The following is an 18539-nucleotide window of genomic DNA, read 5'->3' as shown; positions in this document are numbered from 1 at the left end:
GTAATACTTCTGTGAAAGACATATACAAAACTTCTTTAATCTCTACAAATTTTGTGAATGAACTCATACGAAAGTGTCAGGATTGTGGTTCTGAAAGTGTTAGCAGTCATTTATTACCAAACCGTCGTTCTGGTTTTCAAAGAACAAACCCCTGTGGTTTCTCTGCGCTGCTGTGCTGCAGCGGACAGAGAGCAGGTAGGTGTCAGATTACACTCAGATGGAGGTCAGGCTTGGGGAAGAGGCAGAGACACAGAGCTGCTCTTGATTTTAGCTTCATTTACAAAGACGAAAAAACAGCAAAACACGAGTGAAGGTTCTACAAAATGCATCAATAAGTAACAGCCCCTTCATTTGCGACTGAGCTAATGGTTGGGAAGATGAGGCAACAGCCGCCCTTGTGAAAGACCTAAGACTCTCAAAATGATAGTTGTCATAGGAGTACAATACATTACGGGCTGTTATTAAGGTAATGAGTCATCCCCAGGCCTTAGCTTGCACACTAATTGAGGTTTTGAGCTTGTAACAAAAAAGTGGACCATGATGTCTTATGTAATGACAGAGAGCAGAAAATTAAAGCTGATAGTGGGATAACGGAGAGCCTCTCTATGCCTAATGTGATAACACCTTGACTGAGTAAATGTCAGAGCTTTTATCCCCAGAAATGAATTGAGTCAATCAGTTTAGTCGCAGCTTCACTCCCTTTAGGTCTGTGTGTTTGTTGGGATGAATTGCTTCCGAGAAACTTTTTGAAAGAAGCGCCTCCATTAATTAGTTGGAATGAAATGAACCTCACATCAGCAGAGCCATTGTGCATTTTATTCTTCCTAATGTTTCTATCAGCATTTTGTTTTCAGATCCTCTCTCACTTATTAGCTCCTCTGTTCAAAGATCAGATCTCAGTGACTGAAGAAATAAAGAAGATACAATCTTTTATTATTTCATTTTGAAGAAAATTCACAGATTTATTTTATTAAAAATTATTATCAAACTATTTAAAACAACAATAAGAATCCATAAAACTGAAGCATTTTTTTTAAATGTACCATTTTTTTAAATAGATCTACTTAGCAAATTAGATCAGTCTGTAGACTGTAAAGTTCAATTCACTTCCTTTTAGGTATAAATATGACAATATGGCATAAAGGTCAATTTCTCCCAGGGAGTGTTCAGGTTAATCTTAATGGCAGGTAGAAAAAGATCTACTCTCTTAAAACTAATCTACAAAATCTACAAACAAGAACATGACCTACTTGTGTCTCACCACAGTGACCAAGATGGAAAAAAAGCCTCTACTGACCAATGTTAAAGCACTGCAGCAAAGCGTGGCATCAGGAAGTCTCCAAGTCTTCAGGAAAACATTCTGATGCTGTATGCCAACTGTTTGCTTGTGAGTTATACCAGGAAAAAAAAAATTTCCTACCATCCTCATCATAAACATGCGGGGTTTCAGCTAAACCAGAGTGGGAGCTAATGTGGTCAGGAGTCCCTCAGGGGACGGTCTTCTCACCGTTCCTTTTCACTCTGTACACATTGGATTTCTGGTGAAACTCAGTCTCATGCCACCAGTAGAAACACTGAGATGAATCTGCAGTGGTTGGGTTTACCAGGGATGGACTGGATTGAGATGAGTTGATTCTACTTCCTGAAGTGGCTTCGATCCTTTCGTGTATGAAACAAAGTATCGTTGATCTTCTACCAGCCTTCGGTAGAGAATGGATCAACAAACTGATTCACAAAGCTGGAAAAATCCTTGGTCCAGGAAGTCTCTGAACAATCTGGTCTCCATCATAAAGAATCCATCCCACCTATTACACGACTCTCTGGAGCAGCAGCAGAGCTCTTTTTCTAACACACTGTGCAGCTCCGCTGTCACAAAGAACAGTTCAGGAAATTATTTTTCCTCATTCTCAAAAACTCATATGTGTGACAGAGGTGGTCACACCTCTTCATTGTGAATTGAAACCACCACGTTAATTTCGGCAGTACTCCTACTCCCTAAATGACTCCCTCCATGGCTCACTAGCACTGACGTAGGACATTCTTTCTTACGGTTTATTCAATGTCACATGCTCTTCTTATTTTTTTTTTTCTTTAATTATGTAAAGCACCTTGAAATGCCTTGCTGCTGAAATGTCCTATACAAATAAAATTTGATTGATTGATTGATTGATTGATTGATTGATTGATTGATTGATTGATTGATTGATTCAGCCTCCAGTTCCATCCGTCCATCCGTCCATCTGTCTGTCTTTCTCCACAGTTGAAGAATGCTGTAAATCTTTTCTTTTGATGAGATTTTCACAGTAAAGTTTTTATAGCTTCTAAAATCAAATATTTTAGCCACAACATAAAGTTTTATTTCTCCATCTGAATAATTATACTGGATAGAATTATGTGCTTTTCACACATTCAACTAAAAGTGAATATTTTTATCAGAAAGCACCCGTCCCAAGCCTAACGACAGACCGTGGTGTAAAACAAGGTTTACTGTGAAAAAGCAAACATTGTTTTTCTTAAGTGTTGTGGAGAATCAGTGATAGTGCTTCTCCTTTAAATGTCCTGGTAAACATGATGGAGTGCATGGCAACATGTTCTCATTCAAATATCTGGATATTTTTAATAAAAATCCAGTGGTCTCTGCTGGAAAACTGAAAATGGGTCAGCATGGCCATGAGTCGACAGGATAATGATTCAAAAATAGGTATAAATTATATCGACAACCTGTGGGGTGAGATGAGAAAAGAGATTAAAGAGACAATCCAGAGATAATGTGCAAAGTAATGGTCAAAGATCTCCCTGTCTGTACACCAACTTAGAGAGGTGTAGCGGTGTTGGTCTGTCAAAAGGGGACGGTTACCAAAGTAAAGCAATCCAACTATTCTAAGATTATTCTGGGCTATTGTTTTCATACTCAACATTTTATACATAGTTCCAAAGAAGATTTTTATCCCATCTCTTGCATAAAAAAGGGTCTTTGACATTTAAGTTCCCCTGGTATGTTATAATTTGGATCTCACCTCATCCTCTGCTGCTAAATAAAATAACCAAAGGGAAACTTAGCTTATGTATAAACAATTCACAATAACCAACAATTTTAAAAACCATAAAAAAATGTGTCCCCAATAAACAGATGCATCACCAACTTAAGTAAGGAATCATTTCATCACAAAGCACCAATTAGGATCAATTAAGGACTTAAAGACTTTGACACCAGTGGATTAGACATCTGTAAACTGGAGGAGGGACCCCTCCTGTTTGTTTCCCAGCTTCTGTTAAGGCAGAAGAGCAAAAACCAACAAACTCTCTGATGACACACAAGTGCACAGTAAAGTTGGCCTAATATCCTGCAGAGGCTGTATTATGACCATGCCATGATGAAGGACCTGTGATGAAAGCTGGGTTAGTCGTTTTGTCTATGCATACATCTACATGCAGCAGTAAATCAAATCTGTTTCCGTACATCTCAGGTGTTTGGTGTGGTGATGCTATGCTGAGGCGTTGCCTTAATGGCTGGTGGCTTGTTGCCCTTTCAAGGCAGCACTGGAGAAAGAGTTCGACTGCTGCTTCCTTTGACAACCCCGAGGCTCATGGGAGTTGACTCAGCAAATAATCACAAAGCAAATAAGACCTCCAAAGAAATGTTTGGCTGAGCTAGCAAATTTTTAAAGAGGTCCCAGTTAGACCACTACGTGTCCTGTAAAAAGATCTAATTAACTTTAGCATTATTTAAAGTAAAAGTAACATTCACCTAGTGGGTTTCTACCAATCAGGATTGACACAGATGGCCAGTCGAGTAGCAGCAATCACAGTTTTGAAGTTGGAAGTGTTTGAATTTGAGTAAATTACAAAATAAAGCTGTTGACCCGACACTAAAAAAGGCACTACCACTTAAACAGGAATACAGTTACAAGACCAAGTGACAATGAAGAGCTATGGGACACGTTGGAAAGGTTTAGTAATTAAGTTTGACAATTGGACCAAGACTCTGTCTCAGTTAAGTTTATTAGTTTGGCTACCTAAGCTGTATGTGTTAACCAAATCTCATTAATCATGCTGCAGGACAAAGAGGAATTAACTGGTATTAACACAAAACGCACTGCAGCTAAAACTCTCTTTGCATATTAAGACATCCAGTATAATTTAATCTGAAATCCATCTGAAGCTAAAGAAGAAGAAAAATTTCATGCTCAAAGTCAAAATCTAGACAACTTTTATAATTTGTTCAACACTATTGTTAATCAGGCTGTCTTACCGAAACCTAATAAAAACCAACCAGTTTTACAAATCGGGTTGAACATCCAACATTGCGGTCGCAAACGAACAAAGGACTTGATAAGACTGAACCCCTCACCCACAAAAACCCACAACTTATGATTAGGTTTCCAAAGACTTCTGGCACCAGTGTGCTGGAAAGAAAAGTAAATGCCTGCCTGTGTGCTGAGAAGTGAGTCCACTTAAAATCCATCTGTACAAATTGACCCACTTCAACAATCGGACCAACCGCACCGTATTCTTTTTTGTAGCAAACAACACTAATTGGTATTTGTGTAGCAGCGTAATCTGGTGTCACCGGGGCGCGGCTGGAAGTCTCAGCCATTGTTACTTTTCTATCTTTAATCTACGTCAACAGAAATCAATTAAAATGTTGTTTTCATTTCTAAATTAAGAAAAAATGAATAAACTCATTATAAGAATTACTTCATAGAAAAGAGAGGAAAGAGAGGAAGGTTAAGAGTAAATCATTTAGGAACTAAACTGTTTGATTTAAAAGTGATTTTATGCAACAACAAGAAAGCTAATCACGAATGGAGACTAAATGAAATAACACCTTTAACACAAACAGTTGTGTGTGGATGGTTGCAGTAGATAATAGTCACTCTGCATGAGCAGCCTCATGTAATACTAGAGCCTGATCGATTATAGGCCAGAATCAATAACATTGAACATGCCCGGATGCTAACTCAACTGACACATGTGTGCAGGCACATCAAGACAATCACAAAAATAAGAAATTGCAAATAAATATAAATAAAAAACCCTTAAGGAAGCACTACATGCTATGGCGGTAAGGGAGGAAATGAAACCAAGTTGAATCTTGGTGTCCATAGTTAGCTTCTTCAGAAAAGTTGAATACATGCATGAGAAATCACTCTCAGGAAATCAGAGTGAAACTTGTAGAGTTAGCGGGAAGAAGGGAGGGAAGCTTTGCTTATTGCCAGAAACGCTCGCTGTCTTCTGTCCCATGTGTAATAACTGCAGGATTGCACTGCAAACACAGATACACTGGTCTCAATGTGCACACACATGCTCCTGAGCAGGATTTCTTCATCTTCAGCTCACGTTTCACAGTTATTTCATAACACAAGGCTGGTAGCCTTGTGTTATGTTTTTATTTCTAAAAATGCATTGTGACACAATAAAGACCTTTTCCGTTCGGTATGCGACATACATGTAGAAAACAACCTCAACCACTCTGGCTCATCAGATAAACACTAAAATAAGCTCAAATGTGCATTGGGATACATTGATAACTTGGAAGAATGGAAGAGTAAATCACATGGTGTAAAAAGGGAGATATGGCAGCAGTTCTACGTTGTCCTATTGACCAGTCGGTCAAAGTCCAGCTACAGCTCACTGATTGACTGAAATGCAGCAGGAGCTGCAGGTTGTCAGTGAGAAAATTAACATACAGTCACAGCTGAGTGACTTCTTGACACTCAGACTTTTTATCCTGCTCAGATAAGAATGCAAAGAGCAACACTGCTCATCACTTCTGGGATAAATATTCAGCTGTCTTTCATCTGTGACCAGGTCACTTTTCAGTCTTTCTGTTTAGTTTCTTTTGTGTGACATTTGAATCTCTCAGTCACAAGCTTTGATTTGATTGATTTCCGGTGGTTTTGTAATAATAAATCAAAAAGGATGATCTTCCTGCACCTAACAGTAACTACAGGTGTTCCACAGGGATCTATTCTAACCCCCATTTTATGTTCAATTGATGTTTTCTTACTCCGAGAACATTTTATGTTCTCTTGTTATGATTAAGTGTGAAATCTGTGGTCAAATAAAGACAAAACACAGTTGAGACAGCATTATTTGTACATTTAAACTCTAGCACTGATAAATGATGTGCTTCTTTTTTACAATCATTTAATGCACAGAGAAAATGATGTTACACAAAAATGCCTTCTCATGTGGTTCCTTCAAAAGCTACAATTCAATGCTCATATTTCTAACAAAGGTAGATTACTAGATGTCTAACTAGTATTACCAGACCTTACTAGGTGTTTTATAAGTAGTTTCTCATTGCCAATAATTTTATTTCTCTGCTTTTAGTCCTTGTCCACATTTAGAAATTCATTCCTACTGTAAAAGAAACAAGATTCACCACATCCTGCTACATCACGCATTGCAGCGTCAGTGTTATGAATTCTTCAGTGAATCTTCCGTGGCTGTTTAATATGACTGCAAGTCTAGCGGAAAATAATTTCCATTTGTATTTAAGGCAGTAAAATTATCAGTGGCTGTTTTGTTGTGGTCATTCTACCAATCTGAATATGTTTGCATAAAACATATTCAGATTATACATAACACATTTTGTATAAATTTCAAATATGCAAAATTCATGTGGGAGCTTTAAATTTAAATATTGTACTGGTTTTCTCTGATGTCTGACCTGCCAATTTAGACATAATTTTTTTTTTTTTTTCTAAGATCTACTAACAAATTATACACATAACACTAAGGAATTGCGTGCAGGTTAATTTAATTAAATGTCTTTTTTGAAGATTTTTTGGCATTATTGGCCTTTATTGAACAGTAAATAGACAGGAAGGTTGTGGAGCGAGAGGAGGAAGACATGCAGCAACTGAGCCAAGACTGGGAACCAAAACAGAACAACCACATCAAGGACTGCAGTCTCTAGACAGCAAACTGAGCACCAAAGCAAAGCAATTTTAAAATAATTTTTAAGTTATGATTAAAATGTATCCCTCTGTTTGACTTCCAAAAGACAACATTCACAAGCATATATTTATGAATGTTTCAGGTCAGCTCTTCTTACTTTTATCCAAGAATAACACACTGCATATTGGACTTTGAAAGACAACACATCTCATTTAACCTCAGCTTAAGCAAAGACACTGAAAGTCAGGCTTGTTAAGCCTAAAAATTACATTCAGAGATCAGTAAACGTCTTTATCTAGACCTCTTTTGACACTTCAACCACAGTTCACATTGTTTGGACTGGAGATGGGACATCTTTAGTAAAAGTGGGCATTTTTCGATTTCATAAACCAGAAAAAAAGAATCCGATTTTTCAACATTTTACCTGCCGAACACTAGCCACAAATTTCTAGGAAAACTAGCTACATTTAGGCATCTAAATGCAGTTAAGATGACTCGTTGAAGTTCAAACAAGTTCAAACTGTGCCTTGAATGGAGAAGAAATTGCATTTATCATGGATGTTGCCAAGAGACGGCGTTTCATAAAAGGCTGAGATTTTTCTTCACAACCTTCTCCTGGGTCCAAAGAGAATTATGAGAATAGAGAAAATACTGGTTCAAGACTGGTTCACGTTTTATAGAAAGGCAACAGTTGCTCAGATAGCCTCCTCTGAGCAACTGTCTCTTAAGGCACAACATATCAAACTTTGGACTGGCTACAGCAGCAGGTGACCACACCATGTGTCAGCTCAAAGTAGGAATCTGAGGATGTTCATGCAGAGTCACCAAAATTGGACAATTACAGATTGAAAAGATGCTGCCTGGCCTGATCAGTCTTGTATTTAGTTGTGAATTTCAGATGAACGATTCAAATTTTACATAAGCAACAGATTTAACCCGCCTCAAACCAAGGCTTTAAGGTGACGCTTGTAATTGTGTTAAATATATTTCCCTGACCCCTTAGAACCAACTGAGTATTGTTTAACAGCCACAACCAGCCTGATAATTATTTGGACATGTCAAACAATAAATAAATAAAACAAAATATGTGGCAGCCTGGCCAAGCTGCTGTTTAGATTGTGTGGTGCCGTGTCAAATGCAACTTACATCATCAAAAAGCAAGACTGACACACAATGGAGTGATAAAAGCTATAAGTAAGGGAAATATAAGAACTTATAACCTTTTATTTTTTAGACTAGGTACAAACAAAATTATTAGTACATCTCTACATTTTAAACTAAACTACAAACCTGTAATAAAAACCTGCCTCAAGACTCAATCCTGGGATTTTACCTGTAAAGTCTGGGAACCTGCTTTTTAATGAAAACAGTTGTTTTTCTGGACGTGAAGCAAACTGAGCAAACAGTCGGCTGGTTAGACCTGAGGTGACAGGGCAGCTTCAGGCCTGCTGACTCCACAATCTGTGAGCCACCAGTCCATCATAACCACTCCCCTTCGCAACACACACACACACACGCACACACACACGCACACACTGTGTCACAACCCACAACAACAATACATGACAGCTCAAAGTCCAGGACTGAGTAAGACAACCACGCCAACTGGGTGAATTGAATTCATCCCCATTTGGTAATAATGAAACATAAAGACAACATGGTGACTAACAAATCACACAGTTTAAGATAAGTGAAAGTTTCTTAGTGCTCTAAAAGTATTTTGTTTGATATAAAAACGGAGAGATTTGGAAATGCAATAAATCTATGAACAATAAGGATCCGAAACTGAATATTTATCATATGAACATTCTCAGAGGTAAATAATTAGCTTATAATTTGCTCTTCCAATATTTAACTTGTATACAAGAACAGAAAACTACCAAATAGATTCATAAAGTTGAACCACTTCAACTTCCCGGACTGTGCCTTTAAATCTGCTGTCATATATATCCTTATAGTAACTCACCTCTGCCAACAACTGAAGCAGTCCATAACAAGTCGCGAGCCGGCTGAAAATCTCATGCCAACCGGGCCAGCGAGCTGGTTTTCACACGGTCCACACAGTAAACACACACACGCATGCACACACACGCGCCACTGTCATCTGCACGTTGTGTATTCCCCCCTCTCTTCTCTGTGAGATTACCCGTGTGTGTGTCATCTGCATCTAATGACAGCTGACTAACTACATGCCACAAATCCTCTCTGCTCCCTGTCCCCTCCCCCTGCCTCTCTCTCTCTCTCTCTCTCTCTCTCTCTCTACCGCACAGACACACACGCAAACTTCTCCCTGTCTCCTCCCACCACACACACACACACACACATACACACTCCTCCCTCCTATTAGCTGATGTCCAGAAAAAAAACCTGTCTCCCTTATCTCTCACTGCCTTTCTAGGTACAAAAGGATTTGCATGACCTGTTGTTCTTTTGTTTTGGTGTATCGTACTGTGGATGGTTTTCATTTTACAATGCAATTGTCCAAGACCTACTTTTTTGTAAAACTACCTTTAACTAGTGGCAGCAAATACCAAAGCCGGTGAAAGCAGAAGAACACACACTTGATTTGCATCCGCCACCTTCATAATAAACCTCATCGCTGCATTGATAACAAGTTCTAGCCTAAGTGACAGGGCAGAACACAAAAGAGACGAGCGGCAGAGAAAGAAACAGTGATGAAGGTAATTCAGCGAACAACTGCAGCTTCCCACATAAACAGGACTACACACACACACACACACACACACACTCACACAAATACTGTCAGCCTAACTGCCTCCCTCACATCTTTCTCAGCTTTCACTTTCTATGTTGTCATGTCAGGGTGTTCCTGTTTGCTTCAGTAGCTTGTTGCGCGTTCCGGAAATTTCTACTCTTGAAGCTTGGCTCTATAAACTCTAGTATGAGCTCCAGTGTGAGTACTCATAAGTTAGTCTCCCCATTCAGGAAATCATGTTGTACACTTGAGATAACGCATTTATGGCCACCCACCGCTGAGCTCTGTTAGGCTGCTCAAATGAAATGTAATGAAGAGACTAGAAATAATTTGCAGAAACTAGCAGTTGAGAAAGGAAGTGTACCGAGAAATGGGCTGGAGAGCAGGTGAAGGCCTAGATTTTAAACTCAGATCCACCACCATATCAGCTAGTGCTCTATATCTAAGTGTTAAGATGAACTAAAGTTCTGGTCGGTGACCAAATTAAAACTCAAATTTCTTTTTTAGAAAGGAAACAGTGTGTCAAAAGATCCTGCTAACTATAATACTCTTCAGTGTGGAAGTTGTAATAGAGTGAAGATGTTTGAGAGTCTCACAAAACATGATGTTATATCTAAATTATTTATGTATGATTTTAAAATATGGGTAACAAATGAGACACAACGCAAGTAAGAAAAAAACAGGCAGAAAACAAAAGCACACCAACCTCTAACACAAAGCATCCTGGTAAGCATCCACTTTGGAAGATTAGTCTGTCCTCTCTGTAACAAACAGCAAAACATCGGGTTTAATATAAAGGTCCAGAGTTTAGCATGTAAATATGGAGATTAAATTACACCTAGGAGGATTCAAGTGGCTTCAGAAGACAAGTTTTTGAACTGGCTTTTATTTTGGGGTTTCAGAGAAAAAGAGGCTGGATAAAAACACAATTCAAACCTTGATACATTGACATTTGTAGTCGTAATGCGACAAAATACGACTGAACGAAAGGAAGGTAATACTTTGGAAGGTTAATGTTTTGTAACAATAAATAATATTTCTTTAGTGACATTATTTTTATTTCAGTTGTTAATGACTGCAAATCATTAAATATTTTCCATAACAATATACGGTAACTCTTAAAGGGGCTTGTCCTGCTGTTTAGTCAAAGTTTGGCCACATAGACACCGATACTAAAGCAACCACTCCATCTGAGAACACAACCTGTTTTACTAACAACACCCAGGTGGCATTCACCACAAGGCCAACCGGTGGGTCAGAACCCGTCAGGCAGCAGCAGGTGGACCCAGACAACACCAGCAGGACGTTTTACCCGTTTTGACGAATCAGACGCAAGGTGGTAAAATAAACACCTTTGAAACAGTAAATGCGTACTTTTCTTGAATAAGTAAAATCAAATGTTTCCAAATATCCCTAGAAGAATCTCAGAATTAAAAAGGTGTTTAACTGCTTTGTGATCCATTGACCACGCCTGGGATCACGTATGTGACTCGGCGCTTCATAAATACTATGCTGAGCTTTCATAATGAAATAGTTGGGCTGAATATCACCTGAATCATCCCCCACTGGTAATTCTGGAAATCTCACGCCAGCCAGCAGCAACAACAAAACCTGGAGCTTTTCCCAGATAATGACAGCAGAGGACGAGCCCGAGTGCTTTCAGGCATTTTTCACACCGCGAGCTTGACCTGGACCAGTGTGGTGCTGGTCCAGATTCACAGAGTTCCCACTGGCTATGGGGTTCACATTGATGATGAAAAAAAGACGTCTCCTTTTTATTTGAACAGCTGATGCTGAAGGAAAACCTGCTTGAATCTGACTTTAATCGGCACACTTTTGCTGTACTGTTTTCAAGAAACACAAAGCTGTGTTGTGACTGATGAGTCGGGGATCGGGTGTCACGTTGCAGTTCCCGTAACAAAAACAGCAGAGAGCCTATACCTGCTCGCCAGGCGCTGGTAGCACCGCGCTGCTCTGCCTCACCTTGGAAAAGCTGGATGAACCTCACCTTTTCAGGAAATATTACAAGCTTCTCTGATGAATCACTTCCTGTCCTCAACCTCATTTAAACAAACGGAGTGATTACAAATAAACAGGTCCAGTGTATTTGCATTTAGCACCCATTACTCTGATACCCTGAAGTAAAATCCAGTGCAATCTTTAGAAGTCCCCTAGTCTATAAAAGGAATCCTCATCTAATCTCAGTATAAATCTTAAACAAAGAAGAAAAAAAAATCTGTGAAAATTCTGTGAAGTCCTGAGAGATTTTTAGAGGACATTAGAGAACAAACAGCATGAAGACTATGGACAGCAGTAGACAGGTCAGGGAGAAAAGCTGACCTGCCTGCAATTGCACAAATTGGAATTCTGAAAATAAATTTGCTTAATGGAAACACAGGAATTTTTGTGCTAGGATGAGATGGTTTTTCAGGCGTATTGACATTAGTGTATTCCGCAAAGTTGCAATGGAAACTGTTGGAAATAATCAGAGCCAGTGTTGGAGGAAATCCCATTTGGTCATAATTGGACCACAGCAAACATGAGGAAGAAGGTGCTCTGCTCAGATAAGAGAGAAACTTAAGATAAAGTTTCATGTGACAGAAAACTAAAACTGTGCAACATCCCAGTGGTAAAACTTGGTGGTAGGGATGCTTTTCCTATGAAATACATGACAACAATGAAAAAAATCTTGAGTCTACAAAAGACTTAAAATATACACAGAGGTTCAAAGAGCCAATTAATGTCCAGACTTAAATTTCACTAAGAATTTGTGTCAAGGTTTATGTGCTACTGTATACGTTAAATCCCAATAAAATACATTGGTGTTTTAGTTTATAACACAACAAAATGTAAACCAGTTCAAGGGGTATGAAAGCTTTTGCAGCATTGTGTTTGGCTTAAAAATTGAACAGTTAAGTTTTTTTAATCTAATTCATGCAGCTCATCTTAACCAAGTCTTATCACCTCTTAGTGCTCAGTCTAATATTTGGGCCAGTGTGAAAGAGGGGGAGGGGTTAGTGTAACTGAAAAACACCAAATGAAAATGTAGCAAAAAGAAGAAGTTGTTTTTTTTGGTTGGCGTCCAAAGTCAAAGCGTCTGCTGCCGCCTCCTCCCTCCCAGCGCGTGCACATCTCAGGGCAGATACATGTGGGACTGCGGCCTTCGCAGTCATCCTGGAGAACGCAAACCGCTGAAACTTCAGCATGCACCTGCCACTGCTGGGAGGGTTGCATGTTTTCAGAGCTCGTCAGTTAGTGTGTGTGCATCAGTGTGTGTCCGTGTAGGAGGGACGGACAGCTGATCTCTTCCCAACTGCTGTGCAAACTTCACAAATTGCACACACAAGCACAAATGTCGTTCCTGTATGCACAATGACACAAGGACTCAGTGTGCTTCAGATTGATGATTAATTTCAGGAAGAAGTTTGTGTTGACCATTGCAAACAGACAAAGGTGGATAAAAAATAAACAAATAAATGGGATGACCTGTTAAAAAGACTTGTTTTATAATTAATGCGCTACTATAACTCACTGAAACATGCAGAAAAAAAAGTAATTTAATTGAATTTGATTAGACATTAGGACGAGGCCAGAACATCGCTTAGTCTTCTTCAACATTTCAAAGCAATAGGAAGTGTGATCTTATTTGTTTCCTTCTTGCATAAATTTCTCTTTCATTTCTGCAAGGAAGAAGGTTGTGTTTACATCTTGTGAAACATTTCTGTCTTTACTTGGACATAAAGTATGGATCATTATCCAGCAGAATAAAACAGATAACCTGTTGTTTATTTTCCAGGAACATTCTGCCATTTTATACCAGAATCGAGTAACTCTGTTACCTGCATTTGTAATAAAATGCTGTGTATATCAAAGCCAATTAATTGTTTTTTTTTACTTCTCATCATAGGCATACCCAATGCCTTTAAATTGGATTCTGTTCCTACTCCTATTCTTTCTGACACTCCCCCTTCACAGGTCATCATACCAACGCTTCTACATGCTGTCCACTAATGCCGCTAATCGTTCTAAGGAGCACTGCAGTTTGCATGATAAGCTCCACCACGTGTTTTCCATCTACTGCTGCCACTAGTCTAGAGGAGCTGGAGACTGATGCACAAAGGCGGAGCTTTGGGTAAACGGGCGGAGCATTGCATGTTGCAGTTGTTAAGGCACCCCCAATGGCTGCAGCGGCAGATTCAAGGATTCCTCAAACATGCATGACTGAGTCAAAGCAAAACTGGGTATATTTTGGATAAGGTGATAGCATTACAACAAGTTTTAAAACTCAAGTCAATTTTCCAAAATTCCTCTCCTTTAAAGAGATTATCAGGGATATTAACAGTTGTACCACCTTTAACTTTGTCAAAAAATTATTTATTAAGATGGAATTGATTCCCTCCTGAATAAATTGATTAAAGCTGAATGTTTAACTTTTCTACATTTTTAAGTGTGGTATAATGTTGTTGCATCTTTATTGGTGACGGCAGTAAATGTTCCTGTGTCTGTACCATCTCTGGCACAGACACTAAACATCCCCATGTTTCAACCCAAGGCAAAGTTCATCCTGCACAGACAAAGCCACAGGTATATGCTGCAGGATGCTGTGGAGCGTTTGACTGTTAATTATTTGCATACTCGACACTGTGGTAAGAAAACTCTACGGCGCAGGCACACGTGTTGATGGGAGAGCACAGGGGAGCAGTGGAGAGTCAACGAGGGCCACGCAGAGAGACGGCCTACTTCCTGGCTGTGATTAATTTCTGTTACCAAGCAGCTCTATGGTAACACAGACATCAGTAGCTGCGTGAGCTGTTTTACAGTGCAACCACACATCAGACACGTATCAGTCGTGGTCAGAGTTACATTCATGAAAAATGCACAACACGGTGAGGTGCTAATATATTCTTGCACCTTTTTTAAAAAACTTTGTCACATTATAACCACAACATTCAGTAGATTTTATTATTTATATGTGATTCACTAATACAAAGTAGTGAAAAGTTGAAATGTCATCCTGAACCTTTTTTGCAGAACCATCTTACTACAGTTACAGCTGCAAGTCATCTACCAGCTTTACACAGAGACTTTTTTTCTGTCCATTCTTTTTTGCAGCATAGTTCATAATCTGTCAGATTAGGTGGTGAGTGCCTCAGATTCTCTGGGCTTTAACTAAGCCATTCTAACACATGAATATGCTTTAATCTAAACACTTCCATTGTGACATTAAGTATATTTTACTTTTATCAGATCACTGTGTGAACTCTATGCGTCACTTTAGTCAGGATAAAAGTCAAAAAATAAATTGAAGCCATTTATTTGGAATAGTTTATACTGGATCAGTTTTAAAAATCACAATATAATCCCCATCAGAGTTTTTCTTGTTTCGTCTCTTCTTTGCTAATTGTTTCTCAGTGCTAATGTAGTATAGATGAGTCTCTTTTGCTGTGAGACCCATTTCATTTTTACAATTGTTCTGTTTCCTGAAATGCCTCGCAGCACGTGCCCTCCAGCAACAACTGAAAACAATAAACCAAGCTGCGACACATTCTACGAGTCTTTGACATCATCTGGGGACAGGAAAGTTCTGTGCTGACTCATTCATGTGAATAAAAAACAAACAAACAAAAACAAAACTTTCATCTTTAAAAAGAGTCAAGTTTAAAAAAAAAGAAAAGCTCACAGCATTACAATCTGGCTTGAATGAATTTTGCCCATTGTGTGGATAACCCATCTCACTGGGGAACATCTGAATGAGCTCTGGCCAGCGGCACTGTTTGCTCTGCAAAAGCTTGTTATGCCATTAGCTTGTAACATCCAACTGCAGGCCTGTGCAGTCACTCGCTCCCTCTACCTCAGCTCTGCTGTCATAGTGCTGGAGAATTACAGCCGCCGTCAGATCCAGCTAACCAAATTAGCACTTGTTATGCAACCTGCTGCACTTGGCTCCCTGGTCTGGAGCGTAATCCTGCACAGCTCTCGGTATGGTGGTCTGCACGTAGAAGGCTCCTGCAGACTGTACACGCAGAACTGTTCATGTTCCATAAGCAAAGCAACTTTGCTGCCTTTCCTAAAGATTTTTTGTATTTAATGAGAAAGTCAGAGTTTCAACAAATAAATGTTGGAATATGAGAAATGATTGGAAGAAGAAAAAATACTGAGGGGGAGATATTGGCTCATTTACACTGATTCATTGTGTTCAATAGGTAGTACAATTTTTACATTGTAAAAATACATAGAAAATCCAACAATGCAGCCAGATTCAAATTTGCACAAAAAAACATTTTCTTCCTGTTCACACATGCCATTAGAATCCTTATGGGTGGACTTTTAATGCCATAGTTTATCCAAAAAAGTCCATGTGCCTGCTAGAATTTAGAAATAAAACCCTTAAGTACCCTTATAGTGGCTCTTTCTAAACTTTGCTGAGAGAATGTTGCTGTGATTGTGGCATTGGGGTTAAACAGGAGGCTCTGAAAGGAGCCGTGGCACGGCTCTGGGAGTGAGTGAGTCTGTGCATGTGCCTGTGATGGTTAATTAGAGCACTTGGTCCCAGGAGGATCAGACATGGAAGACGACTGTCTCTGCTACGTGACAGAAAGCCAGGGGCAGCATGCGGTTGATTAGTTAGTGGCAGCAAGAAAGGCTAGACGTAAACAAACATAGATTAGCAGACAAGCTGACACACGCCCATGGTACATTTAAATAAATGTAAAAATGAACCGGACGTGTGGAACTTCATGGACAAACTGGACCTGGAAACACACACACATGCTGAAGTTATCTCTTTTGTGTGGTAAAGATGCATTTACATGAGTGTTGGTTGATTAGGACTTCAGCAATTGGATTGAGATGTTGCTCTGTGAAGTAAAGAGGATAAGAAACAGAATTAAAGTAGTTTGTAGGAAAAGAGCGAACGTGAAATTCTGTTAAACTTGCAGATAATTTGCAGTGGCAGTGGCTACAGACGTCCCACAATCACAAGGTTGTTGATTACACTGTGGTTTGCCCAGCGCCATAATCAAAGTGTCCTTGGGCGAAGCACTGCTTCCAAACTATCCCTAAAAGGTCAATATGTAAAATACAATAGATTTGGTTGTCTATGCTGTCTATGCTATAAATGCATCAACAATCCTGGAAAAAAAGGAGGTAAAAATGAAGTTAAATTGATGGTGGCCAAAATGGTGAACTTCAACATGTCTAGTTATTTACAATAAGGCTGTTTTTTTATTGTTTGTACGTTTTGTTTTATGTGGTAACATTGTTATTAACAGAGTCCAACACATGGCAGAAGGGTGGTTTGTGGTTCACCATACACTGAAAAGCTTTATAACAAAAAAAAGAAAAACAACTCCTAACTGCGGTTTTAGAAGAAGTAAAGTTATCACAAAGTGGAAACTAAAGCTAAACGTGAGCTATAACTACAGCAAATGGATATCCCTAAAACCACTGAGATGTTAGATACACATAAATGCAACTTCTGTACTGCAGTGTAAACTTCACTGGTAAGACTTGATGTAAACAGCCCATAGTTGGTTTTTGTTGGAAAAAACGTGGCATGTCACGTAGCGTGTCACGTTGCATGTCGTAGCATGTCATGTAGCATGTCACGTAGCATGTCACGTAGTGTGTCACGTTGCATGTCGTAGCATGTCATGTAGCATGTCACGTAGCATGTCATGTAGTGTGTCACGTTGCATGTCGTAGCATGTCATGTAGCATGTCACGTAGCATGTCACGTAGTGTGTCACGTTGCATGTCGTAGCATGTCATGTAGCATGTCACGTAGCATGTCACGTAGCGTTTCACGTTGCATGTCGTAGCATATCATGTAGCATGTCACGTAGCATGTCACGTAGCGTGTCACGTAGCGTGTCACGTTGCATGTCGTAGCATGTCATGTAGCATGTCACGTAGCATGTCACGTAGCGTTTCACGTTGCATGTCGTAGCATATCATGTAGCATGTCACGTAGCATGTCACGTAGCGTGTCACGTAGCGTGTCACGTTGCATGTCGTAGCATGTCATGTAGCATGTCACGTAGCGTGTCACGTAGCGTGTCACATAGCATGTCACGTACCATGTCACGTACCATGTCACGTAGCGTGTCACGTAGCATGTCACGTAGCATGTCACATAGCATGTCACATAGCATGTCACGTACCATGTCACGTACCATGTCACGTTGCATGTCGTAGCATGTCACATAGCATGTCACGTTGCATGTCGTAGCATGTCACGTAGCGTGTCACATAGCATGTCACGTACCATGTCACGTAGCATATTACGTAGCGTGTCACGTAGCATGTCACATAGCATGTCACATAGCATGTCACATAGCATGTCACGTACCATGTCACGTACCATGTCACGTTGCATGTCGTAGCATGTCACATAGCATGTCACGTTGCATGTCGTAGCATGTCACGTAGCGTGTCACATAGCATGTCACATACCATGTCACGTTGTATGTCGTAGTATGTCACATACCATGTCACGTTGTATGTCGTAGCATGTCACATAGCATGTCGTAGAATGTCACTTAACATGTCACGTAGCATGTCACGTTGCATGTCACGTTGCATGTCACGTTGCATGTCGTAGCATGTCACGTTGCATGTCACATAGCATGTCACATAGCATGTCACATAGCATGTCACGCAGCATGTCACATAGCATGTCACGCAGCATGTCACATAGCATGTCACATAGCATGTCACGCAGCATGTCACATAGCATGTCACATAACATGTCACGTAGCATGTCACGCAGCATGTCACATAGCATCGCACCTAGCTGCATTTCCAGGCTGCATTGTCTTCCAATATTTTGTTATAACCACAAACTTCATGTGATAGACCAAAACAAAGTATCTTTAATTTTCAGCCTTTTCACAAATAAAAATCTGAAAAGTGTGGT

At 39.6% G+C, this 18539-nt stretch overlaps 1 protein-coding gene across 3 annotated transcripts in view; it reads right to left on the bottom strand.

Moving 5' to 3' along the window:
- The window catches only part of LOC106905193 (nuclear receptor coactivator 2), a 52442-nt gene that overhangs the window by 30679 nt on the left and 3224 nt on the right, over positions 1–18539 (bottom strand). The window contains exon 2 of one of the 3 annotated variants that reach the window (XM_014969861.2): positions 10329–10383. The exons of 1 other annotated variant lie outside the window; for it this stretch is intronic. The gene's annotated coding sequence lies outside the window, so the exon portion shown is untranslated. Of the gene's footprint in view, positions 1–8872; positions 9103–10328; positions 10384–18539 lie in introns of those variants that run through there. One more of the 3 variants, XM_088014342.1, reaches the window with a different exon arrangement.

Source organism: Poecilia mexicana, unplaced genomic scaffold, assembly GCF_051168715.1.
Source record: "Poecilia mexicana isolate PSO_F unplaced genomic scaffold, ASM5116871v1 scaffold_17, whole genome shotgun sequence".
NCBI classification, from domain to species: domain Eukaryota; kingdom Metazoa; phylum Chordata; class Actinopteri; order Cyprinodontiformes; family Poeciliidae; genus Poecilia; species Poecilia mexicana.
Note: the sequence above shows the minus strand (reverse complement) of the source record. Positions and strands in the feature narration are given on the sequence as shown.